This window comes from Vanacampus margaritifer, chromosome 13 (assembly GCF_051991255.1).
Source record: "Vanacampus margaritifer isolate UIUO_Vmar chromosome 13, RoL_Vmar_1.0, whole genome shotgun sequence".
In the NCBI taxonomy this organism is placed as follows: Eukaryota; Metazoa; Chordata; class Actinopteri; order Syngnathiformes; family Syngnathidae; genus Vanacampus; species Vanacampus margaritifer.
This window is the reverse complement of record NC_135444.1, coordinates 15,207,913-15,232,122: the sequence shown is the minus strand read 5'-3', so window position 1 is coordinate 15,232,122 and position 24,210 is coordinate 15,207,913. Positions and strand designations below refer to the sequence as shown.

The 24,210-nt window shown below is 39.0% G+C and overlaps 1 long non-coding RNA gene across 2 annotated transcripts; it reads right to left on the bottom strand.

Annotated features, from left to right (window-relative positions):
- Positions 1-696: 696 nt before the first annotated feature.
- LOC144062895 (uncharacterized) lies at positions 697-4,753 on the bottom strand. 2 transcript variants are annotated; one of them, XR_013296472.1, is made up of 3 exons: positions 4,598-4,753; positions 2,400-2,537; positions 697-2,236 (listed from the first exon to the last, which is right to left on the bottom strand). It is a non-coding gene; the product is annotated as an uncharacterized LOC144062895 (long non-coding RNA). The 2 variants fall into 2 exon arrangements; XR_013296473.1 differs by having other exon boundaries at positions 4,614-4,753.
- Between the last annotated feature and the right edge of the window lie 19,457 nt (positions 4,754-24,210).

The window sequence follows — 24,210 nt, the reverse complement described above, 5'->3', positions numbered from 1 at the left end:
TTCTTTTTAAAATCTGTCCATGGCCATGACTAACAGAAGAATTAAATGTGCTTCCATTATATGGTGGAAGGTACAATGTAGATGTTTACACTCAACTCGCATGATTAACATAAGTCATGACAACAGTAGGCTATCAGCTTGGCATCCATGAAACAAACGTAGCATTAGTTGAAGGAATTGAAGAAGCTAGGCTAACTGTTAGCTCATCTGCTAGCTAAGTTGCAGGGTTAGACCTTTGGCTATACTTTTTATTGGGAGAAATGCAAACAGCTGCTTTGTCAGGCTTCCATTCTGGGTGATTTGAAATTGTAAATGAACAGAAAAAGATTCCCCCGCACCACAGAAACGATCTTTCAGAGACTTATGAGAATCGGGCCTATGCTGAATTCCATCGGGAGGGAGAGAAAATGCTCAAATGTGGTGCAGTTGTCTGTCAGTATGTACAGTGTACCCCACTTAAGCCATAATGTACTGACCAACTAGGATGTCTATGTAATAGAACTGTACTTTAGCTCTTTACTATGGAGGTCCAAAACTCAAAATAAATGACAAGGGAGAAAAAAAAAAAAATTGAAAACAAAAAAAGTATAAATGGAAAAAATGTGTGTATATATGTTTATGTTCACTTTTAGCCATTTATTTATTTTTAATTTTGGGCTGCTCGCTCGACCAATGAAAGGCAGGAGTCCAACCCAAGACATGCTTAGGACAGCCCTCTCATTTGAATAACATTTCACCCTGGCAGTATGGACCAAAACTAACAAAATTTAAAATAAATGACCTAAATGTATAAGTAAATGACTATAATAAAACCTGATATTAAATATAATTTAAAAAATTAAATACAAATGTATTGTGTGTATATATATATATATATATATTTTTTATTTCCCTTTGTTTATTTTTTTGGATTACATTTTTGAATTATATATTTTTATATTAATTTTTATTTTCACTTTTAGTCCTTTATTTATTTTGTCATTTATTTTGAATTTTGGCAGTTTTGGTCCTCCCATAATATAACGGCCGGTGAATTTATTGTTCCCTCATAAATTCAAAACGGTCTGTAATCATAAATAGGTAAACTCCTCGCAACAAAAGTGAGAACACCCCTAAGTGAAAACGTCAAAATGAAATATCTGCAGAGATGTGAGGGGTGCACTTGCTTTGGTGAGATGCTATACAGTATATACATCAGTCTCCTGTACTGTAGGCTACAGTCTGCTGAGTGCAGAGCTGTATTTACAGTGGGTGGGTAGGATTAGTATAAGGGTTCGGTGAACCTCTTGACAGAGGCTGTACGTACCAACAACCCACTCCGCAGTTGAATCGTCAAAATGGAATCTCTTATGTAGACTTGAGCTATCCATACCGGAGATGTCGAAGGAAGCTTCTGGCTGATCTGCTCTAATCCAGCATGCTTAATGGAGAACTCAAACATTTCAAGTTCTGCTTTGCTCGTGACTGAGACTAAGCCTGTGAAATTAGCAGCTCCTTAGCATCATTTAACCTCAAGTTTTTTTTTTTTTTTAGGATCCTACATAGAGATGTTTCATTATTATAATTTTTTTTATAGTGGTTGGTTGTGGAAGTTAAGTTGAATCTTTGCCAATTTGTTTGCACTCCTGTTGCATTTGTTCCATTAAAAAAAAAAAAAAAGTGGGTGTCAAATCCTCACAATTTTTCACTACTTGCAGCAGAGCTCAGTCTCTATCCTCCGTGAATATCGGGGGATTACTGTGATGTGTTTGCACTTTAAGCGAACTTTATTCAAACCTCGGGTTTTTGAGACCTGCAACTTTTTGACTTCCTTCAATCTTCGCAGATGTTTTCTCATCTTCTGACGTTGAGTTGCAAAGGAATCCGTCACTCTAGCCCCATGTGGCGCAGTAGTCTGTGTGTGGATCCGGCAAAGGCACTGGGTGGGCTCTGGGGGCCTTCTGTCGCCGTCTGAAGCGCTTTTGAAGGTTAGCCTGCTCAGTTGAAGCAGTCGTTGACCTCCATCTCTGCTGTTTGTTGCCAGCTGGAGGCCGCTTTTTAAAGCCAAACTTTTTTTCTTTTCTTTTTTTCCCTAAGCCCTTTTTAAAGTGCGAGGTGAAGATGGTGGCGTCTGGTCGGGGGCTGTAAATGTAATGCTCGGCATCAGGTGAGTCGTTAAGGATTAGGCAGTTTAGAGTTTGTGGCGTTATAAAAAGATGCAGAGTGATTTGGTTGGGAAGTAACAGGAGTGCAGCACCTTGAAAAAAAAAAAAAGGTCACTCTTATATACAGTGTATGTGAGCACCAAAACCTGCTGACAACCTGAATGAGTGGCAGCAGGTGCCGACTCTACCCCAAGGCTATTATCTGCTGCATGACAATGTGACACTGTATCATCAGCCAGCAGAAGAACTCTTCACCTGCTGTGCGCACGCACGCACGCACGTGCGTTTTGACTTCACGGCCCATCTCCTTAAAACGTGCTCGTTCAGCATGTCTCGCTTTACCTCCAGCCTGATTACCGGCTGGCCCCGCTCATCCGGAGCATTCATCATTGTCTGAAGCAGAAAAAAAAAAAAAGGACATGACATAGTCAGGCATTTTGTTCTCTTCCGCTGGAGTTGTGTGCTTTTTAAAGGCTTTTTCGAGATAAGAGTTGTTTGGCCATTTTTAATTGCTGAGTCATTACAAAGCATTAAAATTCATTAAATGGATTTTGCTGAAATTAAGGCATTAAATAGAATTAAAAAAGCAATAAATGTGATGGCCAGAGGCATTAAAAATTTTAATGCAATGGGATACAAACATTATTTTACAGTACTGTTTAAGTCACAATGTTCAACATGTACCACAAATGCCATCTAGTGGCAGAACATTGCATCAACACAAATAAATGACTCAATGTTAGGGTTAGGGTTAGGCTAACCCTAACCCTAACCCAAATTACTTTATCAATGAGCTGAAAGATGCACTCTAAAAACAATTGGGTCAAAATTAACCCAATGATGGATAAAAAATGGACTGATCCACTTTATGGGTCAATTTGACCCAACTTTGAGTCAAGAAATATTGGTCAGATCCTTTACTTGGATCAAAAAATTTGCTCATTTTGTATAAAACAACCCAGAAAGTTGGATCAAATTGACCCAAGTAGAGGACCGGTCCATTTTTGACCCAACTGTTTTTAGAGTGTACAGTCACATTTGTATTTGTTAAACATTTGTCCACTTTCATGTGAATTAACAAGTATGAAAAATACATTTAGAACAGAAATGACGTGATTAATTGTGAGTTAACTATGAATAAAACCATGCTTAGATTAAAAATCATAATTGACTGACAGCTTTAACATATAAAGAGTATAATATACTGTATGTATGTGTGCAGTACAACATTATGTACAATTCTGTGGCTTTATCACTTAAACGTTTCATGAAACGGTATGTAAACATGCGGTATGATGTGTCTTTAATGATCAGTGAAATCGATTCAATGTTGTGGCATGATGGAGGAGCAAGAGTCGAGCGAGAAGCTCCGGTCAAGGATTATTGGTTTCCTTCACATGCTGTGAGCTGCTGGTCAGCAACCCTTCAGCTTCTTATCCCAACTTTATTTCATGTCTCTCGTCAGACCGGCGGGACTCAAAAGCTTTGCCGCTCGCTATCTCCGCCGCGTTTGCCGCCGTCCGTCCTTTGCTGAGGTCAGCGGCACTTTGGATTCACGGAAAGTGAGCGGCTCCCGCAAACGGTTCGATTTTATGCCCCCCCCCCCCCACCCCTCACGAATCCATTCGCACATTTATGATTCTATTCTGAGGCTGACCGTTAACGACACGCTAGGGAGGACAGCGAGGCGGCTGCAGACAAGGACGGCGTGAGGTTTTAAATGTTTATTTATAAGACAGAAGCAACTTTTATTAGAGGCGTTTGGATGATTTAGGAGCACAGTGAAGGCAATTTAACCGAGCAGGCTGCTACATGGGATTGATTGTCAATGTTTTTTTTTTGTCTTGAGATGAGGTGAAGCAGCATGTGGCTTAGGGGATCAAAGGTTATTCTTGTCTCCTTTTGTGTTATAGCAATTTTAGTCAGACGTTGGATACTGCAAGTGATAAGTTACTCTAAAAAGAAGGCAATATATACTAAAGTGGAATTTCGCTAAAATGAATTACTCCTAAATATGTTTTGAAATATTATTAGAAAAATAAAGTAATCATGGATTTATAAAAAGATGCAAAATCTGAGTTTTTGTTTTAATGTATGAAGCCCAGAGGAATTAAGGCAACCACAAATGATCGAAGTAGGGCATTAAATGCAAACTAAAGGCAATAAAGGATGAACGAAGGAATACATCAAATTGTAAAAGAGAGTCACATAAAAACAAGGCCGATTATTAAGTGATACGCTCAGTAATCCGTTTTGTTGTCATCTTACTGCCATTACCAGCAAAAGGAAATGAAAATGTTGTTGTTCTATGGCATTTTTCTTCCCTTTCCGTGCATACCAATTTCAATTAAACTAAATAAAAGTGCAATAAATGTTTTCTTACTAGTTGAAAGAAAGCATCAAAGCACAAATCTAATCGGCAAAAAGTCAATCTTGTGAAAGTCCGGGTTCACCTCCACACTTTCCGACCTTTATCATCCTCCCAAATCTTCATTCCTCAGCAGTTTTTCAAGCCAAACATTGACTCCATCAGCTGACTTAACACATTTGTTTGACCTGTTCGCAGGCTCGTCTTTGAGGGTTTGAACAAGTGGAACCGCTAAGCTATCCCTTGCATGATCCCAGCCGAGTGCTGCCAGGCAACCGTTACATGGGAGTCTTTTTTTTTTGGTGGGGGGGGGGGTGGAAGTATCCCTTTTATTTCTTTCATGTTGCTCACACAGATTTGTAACTTTCAGCTTGTTTCATCACATGACGTCCTCATTAGCATGCAGCAAATGACCTCTAAATAGCGGGAAAGCGCAAAGGCGTGTTGTGTTGATTGCCTTCTGTTTACCAGATGAGGCAAAAGCTATTTTCAAAATACTTAATAGATTGGTGGTGCGCTCCCAACTAAAAAGGTGGTGAAGCGGAGGAATTGATTTGCTCTTTTTGCTGCTTGAAGTCTGATGGAGTGGGAAGTGAGCATCTACCTCGCAGTTGGGAGGTTCGGGGTTTGAATCTGTCATCCAAAATCAGCCATGTTAGCTTAATTGAAAATCCTAAATTAACTCATTTGCTGTACGTTCTAGTTTAAATATTACCATGCTCCCAAAGACGTATTTATACGTTTACATTTTACCCCCTTTTTTTTCTGGAGAGCTCAGTATTGTTCATTCAGTAATTTTACCGATTTGACATGTCTTCATCATTGCTCTCTTTTTATTATTATTTTTATTTAATATATATATTTTTTGTAATTAATTTTTATTTTGTATGTGCGTGCGTGTGAGTGTATATTCATTAGTTCACCTAAAACCTATTTAAAAAATCCCATACCGTTCACCTAAACCGAAAACTTCAGAACCCTTGTTTTTTTTATTATGCTGCTAGAGCATACAGAAGGCTTTGATGCAGCCACTGAACTGAAGAGTGTTTGCAGCAATGGTAGTTATTACATAAACGGCCAGCAGGTGGAAGCAGAGTTTAAGAGATCAACCAGGGCCTTGTTGAAAACAAGCTGATTTACTCACAGTTCTAAACAGATTTGTGAATAATGATTAAATTTAGCTATATTCTAATGCTAATTGCTGCAAAACAGAAACAGGTAGAAATATAAAAAAAAATCCCTGAAGAAAGAAGAGACTCTAATATTTCTTTTGGTATAGCAATAGAACACGATATTCTGTGGGCCTTGCAAAATCAGTCCAAATCCAGTAAAACAGCTGGGAGCGAAGGAGGTTGCTTCAGTGAAAATGGCTGGGAGTGAATGAGTTAAGGGTATTCTAAGTTAAAGTTAAATACAAGATGCTTTGACTGCCACTTTATGTATAATAAAGTCTTGAGTTGCAATTTTCTGCACGTTGCGGACTTTGCGGCACGGCATAAGAGGCAAAAAATCCTCCCAATGAATTGATATGATGCTGCAGTACAGTGTTGTTGGAGTGCATTTTGTTGCCTCGATGCTAAACAAGACGGCCAATTAGACGGCAGTTAAAGTGGTGATGACTCCACCCTAAGTGAGAAAACAACTCTCAAATTGTTGAGAGATGGGTTTGATGTTGCAAATGTTGCACAGTAAACGTGCAATTTATTCAGTGTCATTGCCGTTTGAAATGTTATTGCCTTACACTGAGAAAAACCATGATAAATATTTACTAAGTGGTACATTGCTGCTATAAAGTCCAAGTGTTATTGCAGCATCCTGGAGTTGTAGACGGAATTGGAGTCACTCACTTAAGACTAGTTAAAGCGTCCCTCAAATAGATGCCGCCCTTTTCCCATCAGGAAAAAATAAATAAAAATAAATAAAAATGGGTAGTAAGTTTAACGACCTTAAACGCAGAGAGTTTTGTCTTTTGAGCACATTTGAACTCTGTTGCTAACCCTCGACAGCAAGTGGCAAAATGGCCGCCGCCTTATTTGGATAAAAACTTCTAAATTTCGCTGCTTAACTCATATTCCAACATATTTGGCGTTTTCGGTTCGAGTGAACTGGACACTATTTTATGACCATCGAATCCAGGGTTTAAAGCTACTGAATACAGAAAATTGAATTTCGAATCGCTACTGCCACCTGTGGCTGAAAAATGAAACTGCATTTTCCTACAGAAAGAGGGCGGGAAATTCGAACTCGAATCCTATCTGAAAACTATTGTCCAGAAGCTTGCAGGAAGTTCCCGTTATGAACAGCTAAGTGGTAATCTACTGATTAACATTTTTTAAATCATAAATGGTCAAATATAAAGGCTATTGTAAAGATATTTATGGGGACATTTTTACAAAGTGCATCTTTAAATCAACTTAAGTATAAAATAGATGCCTAAAAAGTATACTCAATTACAGTTACTTACCATCACTGATAACGCATGATAAACAAAAACACAAATTTATTGTTAACTTGTACACAACTTTTTTTTAATTATTTTTTTTTTATTGATTACTCAAACTCCTCTGCCCATTTTCAAAGACATCTTTTCTTGTACTCTTCATCACACCAGAGTGTTCTTAGGCCAATTTGAGATGATTAGCCCCTTCCTAAAATTCTCCCCAAGTTAGCGCATCCGCCTTCCCGCTCTAATTACCAGCTGTCTAATTAACTGGCTTGTTGGGGCTGTTTATTGCTCCAGAGGAGTTTGCGCTTCTCGGGCTGTTGATGTTGCTCGCACAATGTAGGCCAGAGACATGAAAGGATGGGAGGATGGGATGTTTAGGACTCTGGTGCATCCGCCGGATGTTTTTGGGCTCTGTTGGGATGTGGTTTTGTGTTTTCTTAGCTGCTGCTTTTCATTTCATAGTGTTTGGTTGCCCCGCAGCCCCGCGTCATCTGCCGTTTTCTGTCAACGGGCCAGCTGCTGCGTTGTCAGCGGCAGAGGCGATGTTAGGTCTTTGGATTTCAATGTTGCATTTTTAAGCTTTGGAAAGTGGCCACGTTTCACATAAAAGAGTGTCAAGTTTGAAGCAATTTGTCTTTATGTTTAGATCAGGGGTGTCCAAACATGAAGGGCCACATACATCCATCCATCCATCCATCCATTTTCTTGACCGCTTTTCCTCACAAGGGTCGCGGGGGTGCTGGAGCCTATCCCAGCTGGCTTCAGGTAGTAGGCAGGGTACACCCTGAACTAGTTGCCAGCCAATCACAGGGCACACAGAGACAAACAACCATACTCACAATCACACCTATGGACAATTTGGAGTGTTCAATTAACCTGCCATGCATGTCTTTGGAATGTGGGAGGAAACCGGAGTACCCGGTGAAAACCCACGCAAGCACGGGGAGAACATGCAAACTCCACCCAGGAAGGCCGAAGCCTGGACTCGATCTCACGTCCTCTGCACTGGGAGGCGGACGTGCTAACCAGTCAGCCACCGTGCTGCGGGCCACATACAGTAAAATAAATTTTTAACTTTAATTTATCGAGCTTAAACAAATCAGTCAATCAAGCAATAGCCTATTGTTTGTATATAAGTGTTTTTGTGTGTGTGGGGGTGATTGAGACCCTATAATCCAACAGAAAATATCAGCCCTTGCACTTAACCGCAGCCATCTCTACATTCAGAATCGAAACAGACGCAATCTGTCACAAGCTAACACTATTATCGTTATTCACCGCAGTGTAATGGAGAAACATTGTTACTTGTTTAATTTGACATAGTTAATTTGCATCTTTGCACATTTAGAAAAGCGCTACAGTCTTTTAAAAGAATTGTATTAGTAGCAGATGTCATTTTTAGTATATGTTGCGGGCCGCTTAAAAATGGACGGCGGGCCACAAATAGCCCCCGGGCCATAGTTTGGGTGCCGCTGTATTAGCTTGTAATGTAGCACGTTAAAAAAAACAACACAATTGCAAATTATTGTAATTTGGGTTATTTATTTATTAATTTCCCCCAAATCCTTGATTTGTTTTTATTTCAATTATGTTATTGAACAATCATGGTTTTATTTTGGTCACTTCCTGTGTTGCTGTCAGTTTGAAGACGTCCGACTTTCCACCGTCCTCGAATACAACATTAGCTCGGTGAAAGGAAGCTCCTCGTACATTGAAAAGCAGTGAACATTGGATCCTTGTAATTGAATTATTGAGGGTTATTTTAAATTTCAAAATGTGATGAAATGTCATTTGACCATTATAACAATCGGCCTTGTTTGAATGCTAGTCACAGACAAAAGCAATACAAATATGGCGTTTGTTTTCCCCGTGTAAGGTGCGGAAATATCAGAAATTCCCAGATGTTCGGAACTCCTACCGTCCAAACTCAATTCACAACATTTTGGTTGATGTACCATAAATGCTGTGAGACTTACGCTTACGCTGGCATACACAGCCAAATCCCAGAGTTGCATATTTCATGTGCCCAGTGGCAGTAATATCATCCTTGCAGACTGCAGTGCTTCTTCAGCTCAAATCAAAGGTACATTCCATTCCAGGCACTCTAATTCATTCTTATTTATAAAGCAGCAGCTCACAGCTAAGGATTAAACTGTCACCATCATATAGGTCAAGTTAAGTCGGTTTTATTTATATAGCTTCAATTCACAACATAAGTTATCAATGCTCCATATATATATATATATATATATATATATAACCGACACTCCAGAGATAATCCTTTGATGCAACATTTCCTTCAGAAATTTGTTGAAATGCTTAAAAATAAATAAATACTTTCAAGTAGAAGTCAAGTCAGAAATTTTCTTGGCAAGATATGTGCCCCCCCCCCCCCCCCCGCTTGTCTGAACACATCATTCTGATTAATATTGCATTTGTGGAAAACAAATTAACGAATTCACTGTCTTTGACGGCTATAGACGTAAAAAATTTGTTTTGAACTATTTCTATTAGTTTAACATTTTTTTCCCACTTTTGTTAAGAGTGTAAAAACCTAGAATTTGTTTTATTGTACATTTAGAACAGATATAAAATTTGTGATTAATTGTGAGTTAACTAGTGAAGTCATGCGATTAATTACAATTAAAAAAATTGTATTGCCTATAGGCGATTAAAATTTTCAATTGTAATAAATTACATGACTTCAATAATCAACTCACGATTAATCACAAATTTTTATATCTGTTCTAAATGTACAATAATTTTTTTTTTGCAGGTTTTCATACTCTTATTAGAAAAAGTGTAAAATTAATAGAAATAGTTAAAATTAATTTTTGACGTCTATAGCCGTCAATGGCAGTGAATGAGTTAAGTATCAATACCCACCCATTTATATCCGTCTCAGAGGGCGGCCATTTTGCCACTTGCTGTCGACTTAAAATGACATCACAGTTGCTCAAGCAACAACCAATCACAGCTCACCTGTTTCCTGAATCTGAGCTGTGATTGGTTGTTGTAACTGTGATGTCATCTTAAGTCGACAGCAAGTGGCAAAATGGCCGCCTTCTGACATTGATAAAAACTGCTGGATTACACACAACGCAATATCAACCAATCATGGCTGTTTTCCGGGTTTGGTCATGTGACGTTCACAAGCTGAGCTTTCCAAAGAACAACACAAATTGTTAGAATGTGTTTTTTGATGAGGAAAATCCAGTCATATCGCAGCGTGGCATGTCCTGCCACACTCGTCAGGCAAACAGGAAATGAAACGAGAGCCGCACCTCGCAGCTTGGACGGCGAGGTCGCCGTATCTCGACGAGGACATTTCCGCCGTTGTCACATATTTCCTACGGGTGTCTGGAGATGTTTAATCGCTTTTCATTTCGTCTCGCCTTGGACTGTGTACTTTCGCTTCTTCGCCGGCAGTGTGATTGATTCACGCGCGAGGTCGCAGAGGGCAGACGCTTATTGAGCGTTCATGTTGTGCGTGTTTGGGTCTGCCTTGTTGTGCTTATTATTTGCAGTTGACTCAGGAAATGATTTCAGTGGGTAGAAGCTCGTTCGGGGCCAGCGAGGACTTCTCAAAAAATCACCCGCGGTGAGCAATCGGGGGCTTTATTGACTGAGCCTGGCTGGCTCAGGCACAGCTTTATCCCTTACATTAGATAACGAGCACTGACCTCTGCCACGGGTTTAACATGCCGGCTGCTCAATCGATGAGAGAACGGATTCAATGTGAGATCTGAATAGCGGGAAGGAGATAAGGTTTCATTCGGAGCTAGAATTTTTTATAAAGCTAAGAAGTTGCAGGAAGAGCAATAACCCCACCAGGATTAGCAGTCGGTGTTCGTTCAAGTGTGGATTTTATATTTGATACGGGGTCGAAAAATTGTACAGCAATGCTCCGCTATTTGCAAGGGTTCGGGATCGCGCCCTACAGTGAATAACTTAAAAATGTGAGTTAAATGATTTTTTTTTTTGTAGTTCCAGGTCAAAACCAATTTTTATTTAGGGTATCCTAAATTAATGCAGTATAAATTATTTAAAGTAGGGATGGGCGAGTACCAATACCAGGTATCAGTATTGGGCCGATACCAGGCCTTATTTAAAGGTATTGGTACTCATGATGAACAGGAACTAGAAATTAAAAGAATAAGAGTAAATTTGACTCTATTTAAAGTGGGAGCAAAACGACTCAGTTTTAGAGTAATATTTACACTTGAAAGAGAGTAAAATAAAGAATTGGGGGGGGAAAAAGTCACTCAAGGGTTGAGGAACGCACTCATGACCTTCAGCTTGGGAGACTGCCACTGAACTACTTGAGCTATGCCACTCCTACTGTTTGCTTATATCCAAGAGGAGATATGTTGTTTGATATTGTTAGATATTATTAACATTTAAATTCTTTATTTTCATATATTAACCATTGTTATACATTATTAACATTTTAATTCTTTATATTAACCATGTCGAAATGTTTTGTAGATGTGAGGTAGTGTTGAACTCAGTATAATTTGACCTTAACCTAAGCTGGTAAATTGTTTGGTCTAAAAAAAATTCCTTCTCAGCGTTCTGTGCGAAAACACATTTAGTCCTTGAGAACAAAATCTGCTTCGAACACACACACACCCCTGACTCCGTTTTCGCCATCGCTCACGGAAAAGTACCCAGATAGTATGTTTTGTCTACAAATGAAAGAGAGGCGGTCTGTTTAACTATAAGAAGCCATTTTACACGCGGAAGAGACACATTCGGCACTCTGAAATTCCACCTGTTATGTGATGTTTGGAGTCTGTCACGATGTCCAGAGATCTCTGTTTTTTTTTTTTTAAATCATTTTTGCAAAGGTGTTTTTTCTTACATTAAATCTGTCTTCAAATTTTGGAACACGCAAAGAGGACAAATAATTTTATTCCTCTTCAATATGTATGTTGTTGGTCATTTAGGAGCTCGGAAGATTCCAGCTGGCACACACAGAAAAGAGCTGCTTGATTCAGGGAGTAGATAGGCAGTCTCCCAAGCTGAAGGTTGTGGGTTGATTCCTCAACCCTTGAGTGACTTTTATTCCCCCCAATTCTTTATTTTACTCTCTTCCAAGTGTAAATATTTCTCTAAAATGGAGTCAAATTTACAGTATTTACTGTGTAGAAAAGTGTTAAGGTCATACAAGTTAAATGAAAAAACAACAACTATATTGTGATATAGGTCTATCTTTAATTTTTTTTTCTGGTGGGGTGGATTTTTTGTGTTAAAATTACTCGGGGTATTGGTATTGGTGAGGAGTTGAGTACTTGTATTGCTCGGTCTGGGGGGAAAGAAAGTGGTATCGAACATCCTCAATTAAGATCCTAATTTGGGGGAAAGAAATACCTGAAATGATTGAAAAGAGCTCTTCTGCAACTTATTGCAAAACAGAAAATAATTTAGCAGTATAAGTCCAAATATTTTGGATGGATGAGTAGAATTGCCTAGCGACAAATGGAACGACTTATGCACATACATGCATGGCCTTATGACAAAAAATATGAACAAGTCAGTGTTTTTGTTTATTTTGTATTTCTTTGTTCTAAAATTGCATTTCCGTTGTTGTGAGACATTAATTCAGAGTCACACCTGTGTCCCAACCATCCATAACATTGTTGCTGAAATGGTTTTAAAAGACTACCCGGTTCAAAACCAACGTACTTTAAGTGGTTGTTGCCCCACTATTTTTTTTTGTTTTGTTACCAGCCCTTGATTGAACGCAAGCAAATGCAAAAGCATCAAGTCCAATCCTACAAGAAAACAAATCACAACCTGATCTAGTTAGATGTGTGACACACATCTAAGCATCTGAACGAAAACGTTCCATGCAATTTCATATTAAAAGTCTGTCAACTGTAGCAGATCCTTAATGAGCCTTTGTTTCACGCCGCTGCTTCTGCATACGCGCAGCCAAATTCATTCCAAACTGCTTTGACAGTAATAAGTTGTAACATCGTTTTTTTTTTTAAAGCAAAATAAAAGTTGTCTCTTTAAAAAAAAAAAAAAAAATAATAATAATAATAATAAAAAATATATATATATATATATATATATATATATATATATATATAAAATAATAATAAAAAAATAATAATAAAAAAAGTAAAATAATAAAATAAAAAAGACTCTCACCCTAATCTATAGAAGGTATTCATTCAAGAGCGAAACATCACCTAACTACTGCAGACAGGACAGGACAGAAAGAAAAATGAAGAAACCCACGCAGAAGACGAGGTAAAAATAGTGAGCAGCCCGAAGCGTGTTGAAGTGCTGAGAGGAGGACAATAGAATTTGGTGTCTTGCTGAAATGCATTCATGCACCAAACAATGCTTGCACCCACTAAACGTGCAGTGTGATGTGGACGAATACAAAGAATTAAGGACTCCAAAATGAATTTGATGCAACAATCACATAAAAAGGTCAGACAATCAAGTTTGTGCCACCTGCAATTATAAACACGAGTGGGTTACACTTTAGACGTTTTTGTTTGGAAGAAAATGCTCTTGCCCACCCCACATTTTTTTAGGCACAGACCCCCCCCCCCCCCCCCATCATTTTCCACTCTGTAATCCAGCCCTCACATGACCCGGTCTCCCTACGGCCTCTTGACATTTGCTGGAGATGTTTATGTGCATGGCGGGCCGCGCTCAGCTTAACTGGAGCGGCCACCCATCCTAATCGGCTCTCCTGGCCCGCGCTGTTAACGAGCTTACAGCAAAGTGGAGCAGTGGTCAGCAAAAAAAAAAAAAAAAAGAAGATATTTGGGGATTGGTGCTTTGTGTTACGGAGATGAACTGAATAGTTTCCTAATCGGCATATAAATAAAGCAGGCCCGTATCGTTGGCGGTATTGTGTCGTTAAGCTTGTGGAAAAACTTTCAAACATTCCAATTTGTCGCTGTGGCCAGGGCCACATAAAAGTCTCGCTTTTGTGTACAAGTTATTGCTTTTTATTGTACGGTGCTGTCTCCCAGGTCTAATGCCTAAAACTCATAACATGTGGGAGTCCATCCAGGAAAAATGTGTTGTACGATTTTCACTCTATATATAAGCAGGTTGGGCAAACTTGAGTGATTACTTGATTTTTAAATTGGACCGATGAGCCCAGGTCAGCCATAGATGAGGTTGAACAAAAATAGTTTATTTTTAATAAAATAATTCATTTTTTATGTACAATTATATAATCAAATACATGTTATTAAAAAAATATATATATAATATTTTAGTTATTTACAACTAATACAAAAATAAGTAACCTTAAGATAAATGAATCAAATGTGAATTAAAAAATAAATACAAACAAAAATGGCTAAATTAATGCAACAATCACAGGACTCGCCATAGAAGGGCTAACGAGTAGCAGCAGTGTTGAATAAACCGTTAACCAATGGATATTTGAACACAAAGGGTGGAGCAACATGTAGACAGATAAATTTGAGGAAGTTTTTCTCTAGCACATCAAGTTTTTGAGCTATAGGATTCCGGTTTTCTTAAAAAAATATGAAATAATCGCATATGTATGTGAAGACACACTAAGATGGAATAGAATACAAGCTTTCAAAAACAAAAAGAAACACCTTAAAAAAACTAACTAGAACTTAGACCAGTATGCCCAAGGTTGCAAGGTTAAGAGAACAGCCAGCACTAATCATCTTCATTGCTTCTATGCTAGCTTTCTTTGCAGATATTGATAGCACTGACCAATTGGGAGCTTACTACAGTCTTACTACAGGAATCTTGCTTAGCTGTGAAGAAAAAAACGTGAGGGAAATGGCTGTCATTTTGGAACCAATGGCAATTTACGTCTTAATTAGCATAAAAATGTAACTTATTTCCCCTCCAAAATTATCCCCCAGTGTAATTCTTTATCCTTTGCGAAGAGCCTGCCGCTAACTCGCACACAAGGAGCAGCACAATGTCTATTGAACTGATGAAAAAAAATGTGGCGGAATTTATTTATTTTTTTTATGTTCTGACTAGTTATGTAAATATTCTTTATTTTTTTTATAAATAATAATTTAACATGTTTTTTTTTTTTATAAAATAGAATTACACTTTTTGGGGGTTATTTCTTTGCTGAATTTCCAATATTTGCCATTTTGCTGCAGTGATATGGATTTAGCCGTTTTTTTTGTTTTTCATAGGATACACTAAAAAGCGCTTCCTAATCCACCCACAGTGCCCTCCTCAGCTTCCATCTGCATACGACGTGGGAGGCTATTATGTGCACTCTCATCTGATAACACACAAGCACTCATCATTGAATAAAAGTAGCCCAGAAGTGCTATCAAAGCCCCGAATGAAACGAGCGGGGAGATGTTTTTTATCTCCTCGCTGCATTTGAGCCTGCAGCATTTTGCGCACGCCAAGAAAGGAGACGACAAAATGCATTTTTTTGTTTAAAACATATGTTGTCTCCAATATAAACAAAAGCTGGGATGACACACATATATTGTGCAGATCATATTTTCTTTTTGGCCCAGCTTTAATTCCACTCTGCTTATCTCGAACGGGCCTGAATGGCAAACGGGAGTCCAACTGAGCAGTTTGCGTCCTCCATCTGTAGGTTTGCATGCAAGCGCGCAAATGAACGTCCAATTTAGTGGCGTGTGCGTGTGTCATGCTTGAAATCACACGCTTGCATCGTACCAAAATAAAACCGCAGAAGGAAATATGTGCTTTTTTTCCCTCTTTGAAATGTAAGTCTTTTGAAGATTTCTAAGGCTAGATTTTGTGTGGCCAGATCCAATTAATTTTAAATTGAAAGTAGGAATGACACCTCATGCTGAACTTTTACCTTGTTACAAAAAAATACATTTAAGGTCAATTTCTGGTTTTGTTGTATACTGTGTTATACAACACATGACAGAGAATCTTTCATTTGAAGCCACACACTTTTCAAGCGAGCCAAAGTATTGGGTCGTATTTATTTTTTTATTTCATACATACAACCAGGGGTCCAATTCCCCCATTGAAATGAATGGCGGGTGCCCAGGCGTCGAAATCCCCCATTGAAATGAATGATAATTTTTTTCATTCTGGCATCAAGCAGGGTATTTCCAATCCGCCTGTTTACTTTGAGTAATATCGAATACATAACAGATTTGAATCCACATTGGCCTAATTCCGATATGAAGATATCAGATTATAGAGGCCTCTTTCTCCCTCAGATGCCACGGCTCACATCCCAACTGTGCCAGTTGAGAGCAAAAAAGACAGGAAGTGTCACTTCATTCAGGGTAAATCCAGCCAAACTAGCCTGCTCTCACTAGCGACGTCTACGCCTAAAATGCAGTAATCCCAATTGACGCCTTCAACAGGCGGGCCACGTTTTTTTCCTTTTCTTGAAGTTATTTTCGTCTCGGCTCACAAGTTGTAGGAAGTGACATCGCTGTGATCTGCCGGAATGGGAGCCGCTCGTGCATCAGCCTTCCAAAAAATGGCGTAATTCTATTCATAATCCTCAGATTTATTTTTAGACATTATATAATGAACAAATGAAGTCGGAACTTCTTTTGTGCTCAATGGAACGTGATCCAATACAAAAGCTGTATCACATCCGGCCTTTACAGAGATTAATCCGGTTACCTTGTTTAGTCACTTGAGTCGGACTAAATTTTATAAACAGCTGTCAGAATGATGCAGTGCTGTTAGGATTGCACATGCGTACCTAATGAAGTGTCCAAAGAGTTTATGTATGTATTTGCAAGCTTAGCCATACTGCTGCTGACGTTAAGCACTTTAAAGTCACTCACTCTTTGTGCTGGTGGTGCACAAAGGTGGAAATGAGCAGCGGAGCCGCATCAGCATCAGCGCCGCTCGCTAATCCTGCCCTCAACGCCTCGTGGGCCCCGTCGTCTTTATTTACTCCTGACAGCCTCAAACTGAGACTGTGATCACATTTTCCACACCGTTTTTCATACGCACTTGCTTGCCCAGTCAAGTGAGTGTTTTCCGATTCTCGCCATTGCTCAGTAGCGCCAACCCCGCCCCCCCACCTCCTCCTCCCGAGTCATCGGTCGCTGACCCCCGCCGTTGTTTTGTTTTCTCAGTGGAGCGACCGATCCATTTGTTGAGACGCATTGAGGGATGGAGTGGATTTGAGATTGTATTAGGACAAGAGGTGGATTAATCAAAGCCACTGCTGGGTGACGCGTGGACAACTCGGCCATTTTCTACTGATTCCTGCCAGGCAGATCAATACAGCGCCTTTGTTCCCCCTAATGTTTGCAGTCTCCAACAGAAGCACTGCTACAGAGGACGCACTTATAAAATAGTCCGTTTTAGAAGGGATAATCCATTTTATTTAATTGGAAATAAAATCACAGACTATCGGTCAATATTACTATAAAGGGACTTCATCAGAAAAATGTATCAGAATAATGAAACTCTTGAGGTCTTATTATAAATGGCCAACCATTTGCACACATACGCGTACAATTTGTTTTGCTTCCTTTAGAAACCTTTTCTTTTCAATTACATTATGACCAATATTTTCTTTATAGAATGGAGGCTGAAACAGAGGATTGTTGCACAGTGAATAGTTACACTTTTTTCATAACTTTCATTTTGTGCGTATAGTGTAGTTAGATTTCATAGCGATCAATTGATTTGTCAACCTTACAGAAATTCGAAATGCATTTGTTAAACAGTAAGCAGTCACCCTGCTAACCGAATCATGTTGCTAAGTGAAGGATCCACCATGTGCTCATGAAATGCTAACGTTAGCCAAAAATGTCCACCCTGTCACCAAGCTCATAGTCTTAATTTTAACCCCAATATGAAACAAAAAAATAAACATTAAATATAATGTGACTATGCTAGCCGTGTCATTCTTACATTAGCTTAGCTATTAGCATGATTGCTCCCTTAAATGATACTTGCCACAAATGAGGCTTATTTGCCGCCACTGAAGCGATGATTACTAAGTTCGGAGTGACTCTGCAACCGTGTGTAGCTGCATTGCTAGCTAGCAGAAGCTCGTTGCTAGCAAGCCGATGCAGCGTAACTCGCACCAAGCTTTGCTTCAAACTCCAACTACTCATGGTGAGTGACGTGGGTGCCGCAGCCCAGGTAAGCTTTTGGAGACGTCCCGGTGATTGATTCTCAATTCTCAAAAGCTTATTATTATCTATTAATTTTCATTAATTTAATCAATTAATAAAAAGGTTTATATAGGCCTAAATTGGTGACGTGTTTGCACATAAGTTACATTTTCAGAATCAGACAGGCGTGCCTTCAGGGTTGACAGGGAGAGGAAATTTACAGAGAGGAACAGATGGATTGTTCTCAACACACACTCGCTTAAAGGTCACAGAGACCTAAATCCCCAAAATGAGCCAAAAATAAAATCAATACATCCATCCCGCAAGTGCAGTCGTTAAATAGACATCCGCTTGATTCCCAGCGGGGACGAGCTTCAAGTGGCACATGCGCCAAATGTGCACAAACGCATTCTTAAGAGGATAACACAAAGCCCACCTAAAGCCCACCGCAGCCAGGCGTAGTCGCGGGGTGCGTGCCCGCTCCGGCTCTGCGCTGTCGCTGTGGGCAGCACATCCAGCGCTTGGCTGCGCTTGCAAGCGCTCATTAGATGGCACAGTAGCACACGGGGCGGCGAGCAGAGAGGATCGCGGGAACCCAAACGGATGCCAATGCGCACGGCCATGCCAACCCGCATCCTTGGACCTTGAGAAGTGTCCTTGAGAAACAAGATTAGCAACAAATGTAGTGGATGCTATCTTACAGGCTAATTGATTTTACTACTCTGCATTGCTGTTTGGAGATTGACGCCACATTTAGGACCAGATGGTTACATCACCATGAGTAATTGACTGACAAGAATAAGTGGATACATTTTCAAGCCATGTGTTAGGCCTTTCAACAAGTTAGCATAACGCTTCCTGGTTCACAGAGAATATGTCAACACGACTATATAATTTTTCATAATGTGAACATTTTCCACTGTCACTAAAAGTTTCCAAAGTGTTTCAACTCGGTATCACTGCCTTTATTATTAGCATAACATAAATCAGCTAGCTTAATGTTAGCATCAAATAGGAAATGCTACTGTATAGTCGGCAAAATGATTGCATTAGCATTGTAATTGTGGTCATTTTAAACCAACCAACACTTACTTACTTTAACAAACACCGTAGTAACATACGGTATACAAATAAAACATACAATTGTTTAGCCTCTCTGCCACATGGAAATATTACAACTGCTGGAGTTTAGCTTCAGCTGTAGTTTACTGACCATCAACTTCTTGACATCATCAATCAGCTCGTTGTCACGCTACTACCTCCGGCACAGCAAATACAGTATGTACATCTTATAAACAAATTTAAATTGACTGTTTTTATTTTTATTTTTGACATATAGACAATTGGTGGATTTCTGGTGGTAATTGTCCTTTGACTGGTTTACAGTTAAGTACCAAACAAAGCTTCACGTAGTCCCCGATATAGTAAATCTGTAGAATATTGTTGTGGTGCCATCGTGAACTTTGAACTTCTGTTTTGATTCGAATACCTTGGTGTGTCCCTTTGGACTACGCCGAGTCTGCCTAGGGGGGCTGCGGGACGGTGTAATTATAGCGTGTATCGGTCTTCAGAGAAGTGCAAATCCCTGCGGAAGGCTTGTATGTTTTGTACACGGCCAAGAGCAGATGGTACAAATAGCAAAGCTGTGGTGAGTTGATATACTGTAAGTGGGTGAACGTCTCAGTTTCAGGTCATATCTATATATCTATATATAGAATGGTTATAGTTATATAGATCCATTATAAGAAGCAGGGCCGCTACTGTATATGTATCCCTTCTGAGGCCGGAATTTGAAACTGAAGTCCCAATGAGCAGGATACTGAACGCGACAACAGCCTCGGGCCCAATAATCATTGTGCGTTCACAACAAAATAAGCATGTCAAGTGGAAGATATCAGCTTCATTTAAATCCAATAAGCTTGGGATTGTCTTCCCCATCCCTCGAGGAGAATGAGAACGAGCCTCCTCGTGTTTATGTGACAATCTTGAAAGATGGACGCGGCACCCATGTGATTTACAAGGCCGCAGGCTGCTCAACATGTCACTGGGCGTGCTTTCTTGCACTGTGGTAAAAATTAAAAAAAAAAAGTGATGAAAGGATGAGTTATCTCCAAATATAGTAGAAAATGAATATTGGCTAGCCCTTCTAAAACTAATGAATTTATTCTACCCACACTCATGGAATCGTGGTCATTCTTATTTGAAAATGTACTTACTCAAAATGACTAATAAATCGAGAATAACAACTTACATCACCAGATTTTTAAGGAGCAAAATGCCTGAAGTAAGTGAAACTCTCAGCTGGCAAGAAATACCTTGGCAGACAACAAACAAACATTTTCCCTTGATTTGTGATATTCTTCTTTATAGTGTCATAGTTCCATGTTTTCTACTCCTGTCTGTGTTTCTGTAAGATAGAAAACCAACGTGCAAAAAATAGTTGCAAATTGTACAAAAAGCTCAAACTAAGCTGTTTTCCAGGACTGTTGTTCCAAAATAACAAATGTATTGTGCAATCACATAACGTAAAAGTTTCAAATCACATTAAAGTAAAAGTTTGAAAAGCTATTAGCGTATAAGTTTGGTGACTCAATATTATTGTAAATAATTAATAATTGGATATTAATTGGTATGTCCAATGGATACATTACAAAATACAGTCAAGCTTGAGAATACATGCCTGTGACAAATTTATAATAACCTTTATGCTAATTTACGTTAGCCACTCTTTAGCATTTCGCGCTATACATTAGCATTAAGACAGGAGACTTTTGTTTGACGGCAATATTCCGAGAAAAAACCCTCAAATTTGCCACTTTATAAAGGGTCAATTTTGCGGGGGGAAAAACTTGGAAATTTGCGAGTTTATGAAGTGGCAAACTCCGGAACTTACGAGAAATACACGTAGCGTAGCTATAGTCTAATCATGTGAGGATTTGTTGGTGGTTAATGAGACACTGTTTATAAAATAAAACAGCAGGATGGAGACGGATTCATTCTTAAATTTAAACTTTACTCGTCATTCACCGCAGGTAAAGCGACAACACTTCCTGATCCCCTATCAGCTGACTAACACTAACCAATCAGATGCTAGCATACATTAGGTAAATGCTAGTGAATGACGGAGAGCAACAGATTCGACACATCAACTTGTACAAAAAAAAAATAAAGTATGAACGTGTAAATAATCATTCTGGAAGAATAAATGTACAAGTAAATATACATTTTAACAATTTAACTTAAATGCTTGATCATCCGGGTGTGGACCTTCACAAAGCGAGGCGTCTTTGTCGCTGGCCAGTGGCCGTATCAAAGAGCGAATGCTTAAAATCATGTGGTTAATCTATGCTAAAGCAATTACTATCTCCTTAACTGGAAACCCGACCGAAAAGTATTGGCACAAACAATCGAGTAGTACGCCACGTGTAGTTCTCGTAAGTTTCTGAGTTTTTTTCTCGCAAATCTGCCACTTTACAAAGTCGCAAATTTTCCACTTTATAAAGTGGCAAATTTGCACGTTTTTTTTTCTCAGAATATTGCCGACGCCCTCTAAAAAAAATAAATTTATACGAGGCCCTAATACGCCGTCGTACAAGGTGTTCTATGACCTCAAATTTTTTTCAAACTAGACACCGATGAAAGTCAACGTCGTCGTCGACTAGTCAGTGCTTTGAGAAATCCTACACAATTCTTGGTAGAACACTTTATTTAACACTATAGCAATAGTGTCCTATGAAATGCAATTTAATTAGTCCAGACGTACTATTCTGAGACGTTGACTTTATGACGCATCTCCCTCCTCGCTTCCTCCCCTTCCGCCATGACTGATCTTTCACCTTCCTCCTGGTTTGCTGCCTCAGCTCGTCGGGGGACCGGAACACTCACTTGTGTTGATGGACGACATAGGCCTGCTGGCTGTTTTTCTTCATGATATGTGAGAGCCTTTTCATTTATAGTCACGCCGCCCACAGCCGCACTTTTTGTCAGGTCATTTCTTCTCGTTCTGGTTTTCATGTTGCTCCACTTCATCTTTTTTTGTAACGCGCACCTCCTCACATACAGTATGTGCTTCCAGAATGAAGCATTATAAAAGTTATCGGCTTCATAGTCTTTTTTTTTTTTGTGTGTTTGTATTAATTTATTATGCTATATTTTTTTCTGATAGATGTAGTGTTACTAAAAGGACAATTAACCTGAGTGAACAACTATTCTGCAATAGAGACACGAGGTCGTCGACGCTCATGTTTTTATAGCTTAGCTCAATGTTGTTGCTGCAGTAATGTGATTTATGTGTCATTTAAACCATATAGGGTAGCACAGTGTCCTAGTGGTTAGCACACCTCTTTCACAGTTATAGAGTTAGAGAAGCAAAGGAAACCAGTTGCTTAAAGGGTTATCACTTTGTGAAACCAAAGCTATTAATTAGCCAATCTTCGACCTTATGCGTTGTTTGTTAGCATTAAGCTAGGCGACCGCTCCAAAGACTTTAGCCCACGTTTACTAAAAGTGCTACAACCTAGTAGCTAATAATATAAAGATGTAATCAGGTCAGTAAAATGATTTAAAAAGCTCTGAGTAAACTATACCACAATAATAAACATAATTTTTTGTTAGTATTAGGCTAGACGACCTCTAAAAAGATATTAGCCTACTTTTACTAAAAGTGCTACAACCTAGTAGCGATTAACATAAAGATGTAATGCTACAATCAGGTCAGTAAAATTATTTAAAAAGCTCTGAGTAAACAATACAGCAATAATAAACATTATTTTTTGTTAGCATTAGGCTAGGCGACCTCTAAAAATATATTAGCCTACTTTTACTAAAAGTGCTACAACCTAGTAGCTATTAACAAAAAGATGAAATGATACAATCAGCTTAGGAAAATTATTTAAAAAGCTCTGAGTAAACTATACCGCAATAATAAACATTATTTTTTGTTGGCATTAGGCTAGGTGACCTCTAAAAATATATTAGCCTACTTTTACTAAAAGTGCTACAACCTAGTAGCTATTAACAAAAAGATGAAATGATACAATCAGGTTAGTAAAATTATTTAAAAAAACTCTGAGTAAACTATACCGCAATAATAAACATTATTTTTTGTTAGCATTAGGCTAGGCGACCTCTAAAAAGATATTAGCCTACTTTTACTAAAAGTGCTGCAACCTAGTAGCGATTAACATAAAGATGTAATGCTACAATCAGGTCAGTAAAATTATTAAAAAAGCTCTGAGTAAACAATACCGCAATAATAAACATAATTTTTTGTTAGCATTAGGCTAGGCGACCTCTAAAAAGATATTAGCCTACTTTTACTAAAAATGCTACAACCTAGTAGCTATTAACATAAAGATGTAATGATACAATCAGGTCAGTAAAATTATTTAAAAAGCTCTGAGTAAACAATACCGCAATAATAAACATTATTTTTTGTTAGCATTAGGCTAGGCGACCTCTAAAAAGATATTAGCCTACTTTTACTAAAAGTGCTACAACCTAGTAGCTATTAACATGAAGATGTAATGATACAATCAGGTTAGTAAAATTATTTAAAAAGCTCTGAGTAAACTATACCGCAATAATAAACATTATTCAGAGTAGTCAGTCAAAAGTGAGCATTGTTTTTGTAGTGTAGCCGATGTGGCTTGCGCGTGTCTATCTCCATACTAAATATGGCACAATTAAAGCAGAAGCAAAGTTGTTTTTAAACCTCCTGCCATGACCAGGCATATTATTTCCTCGCACACCTGCTGCTTTCTTCCAGTCTGCATGTCAACAATCAATTATTGATCATTTCATTCAAGCGCTGCTCCATCCATCAAGCGCGCATCACCGCCGCACTGCCGCCAAGGCAGACGTTAATCGCAAAATTAGTCAGCCTTAATGACAGATGGGTCCCGAGCGTTAGAGATGTGCCCCATGTGTGTCGCTCCTGACATTGGCGGTTTAGTTTGCGTTGACCCAGTGACGTGCCCCTGAAGGCTGCCGGCCATCTCTCGAGTGTCTTAGAACTGGCGCTGACCCAGAAACATGCCGCTGACGGTCACTTTTGTTCCACTCCTTTGTGCCTGGATAATGTGTGGGTCATTTTTCGCCCTGTGTGGGTTATGACGCTTTTACATTCTGTGGCTGGGCGGAATTACTTTGACCACATGTATATCACTGCATTAAACACCG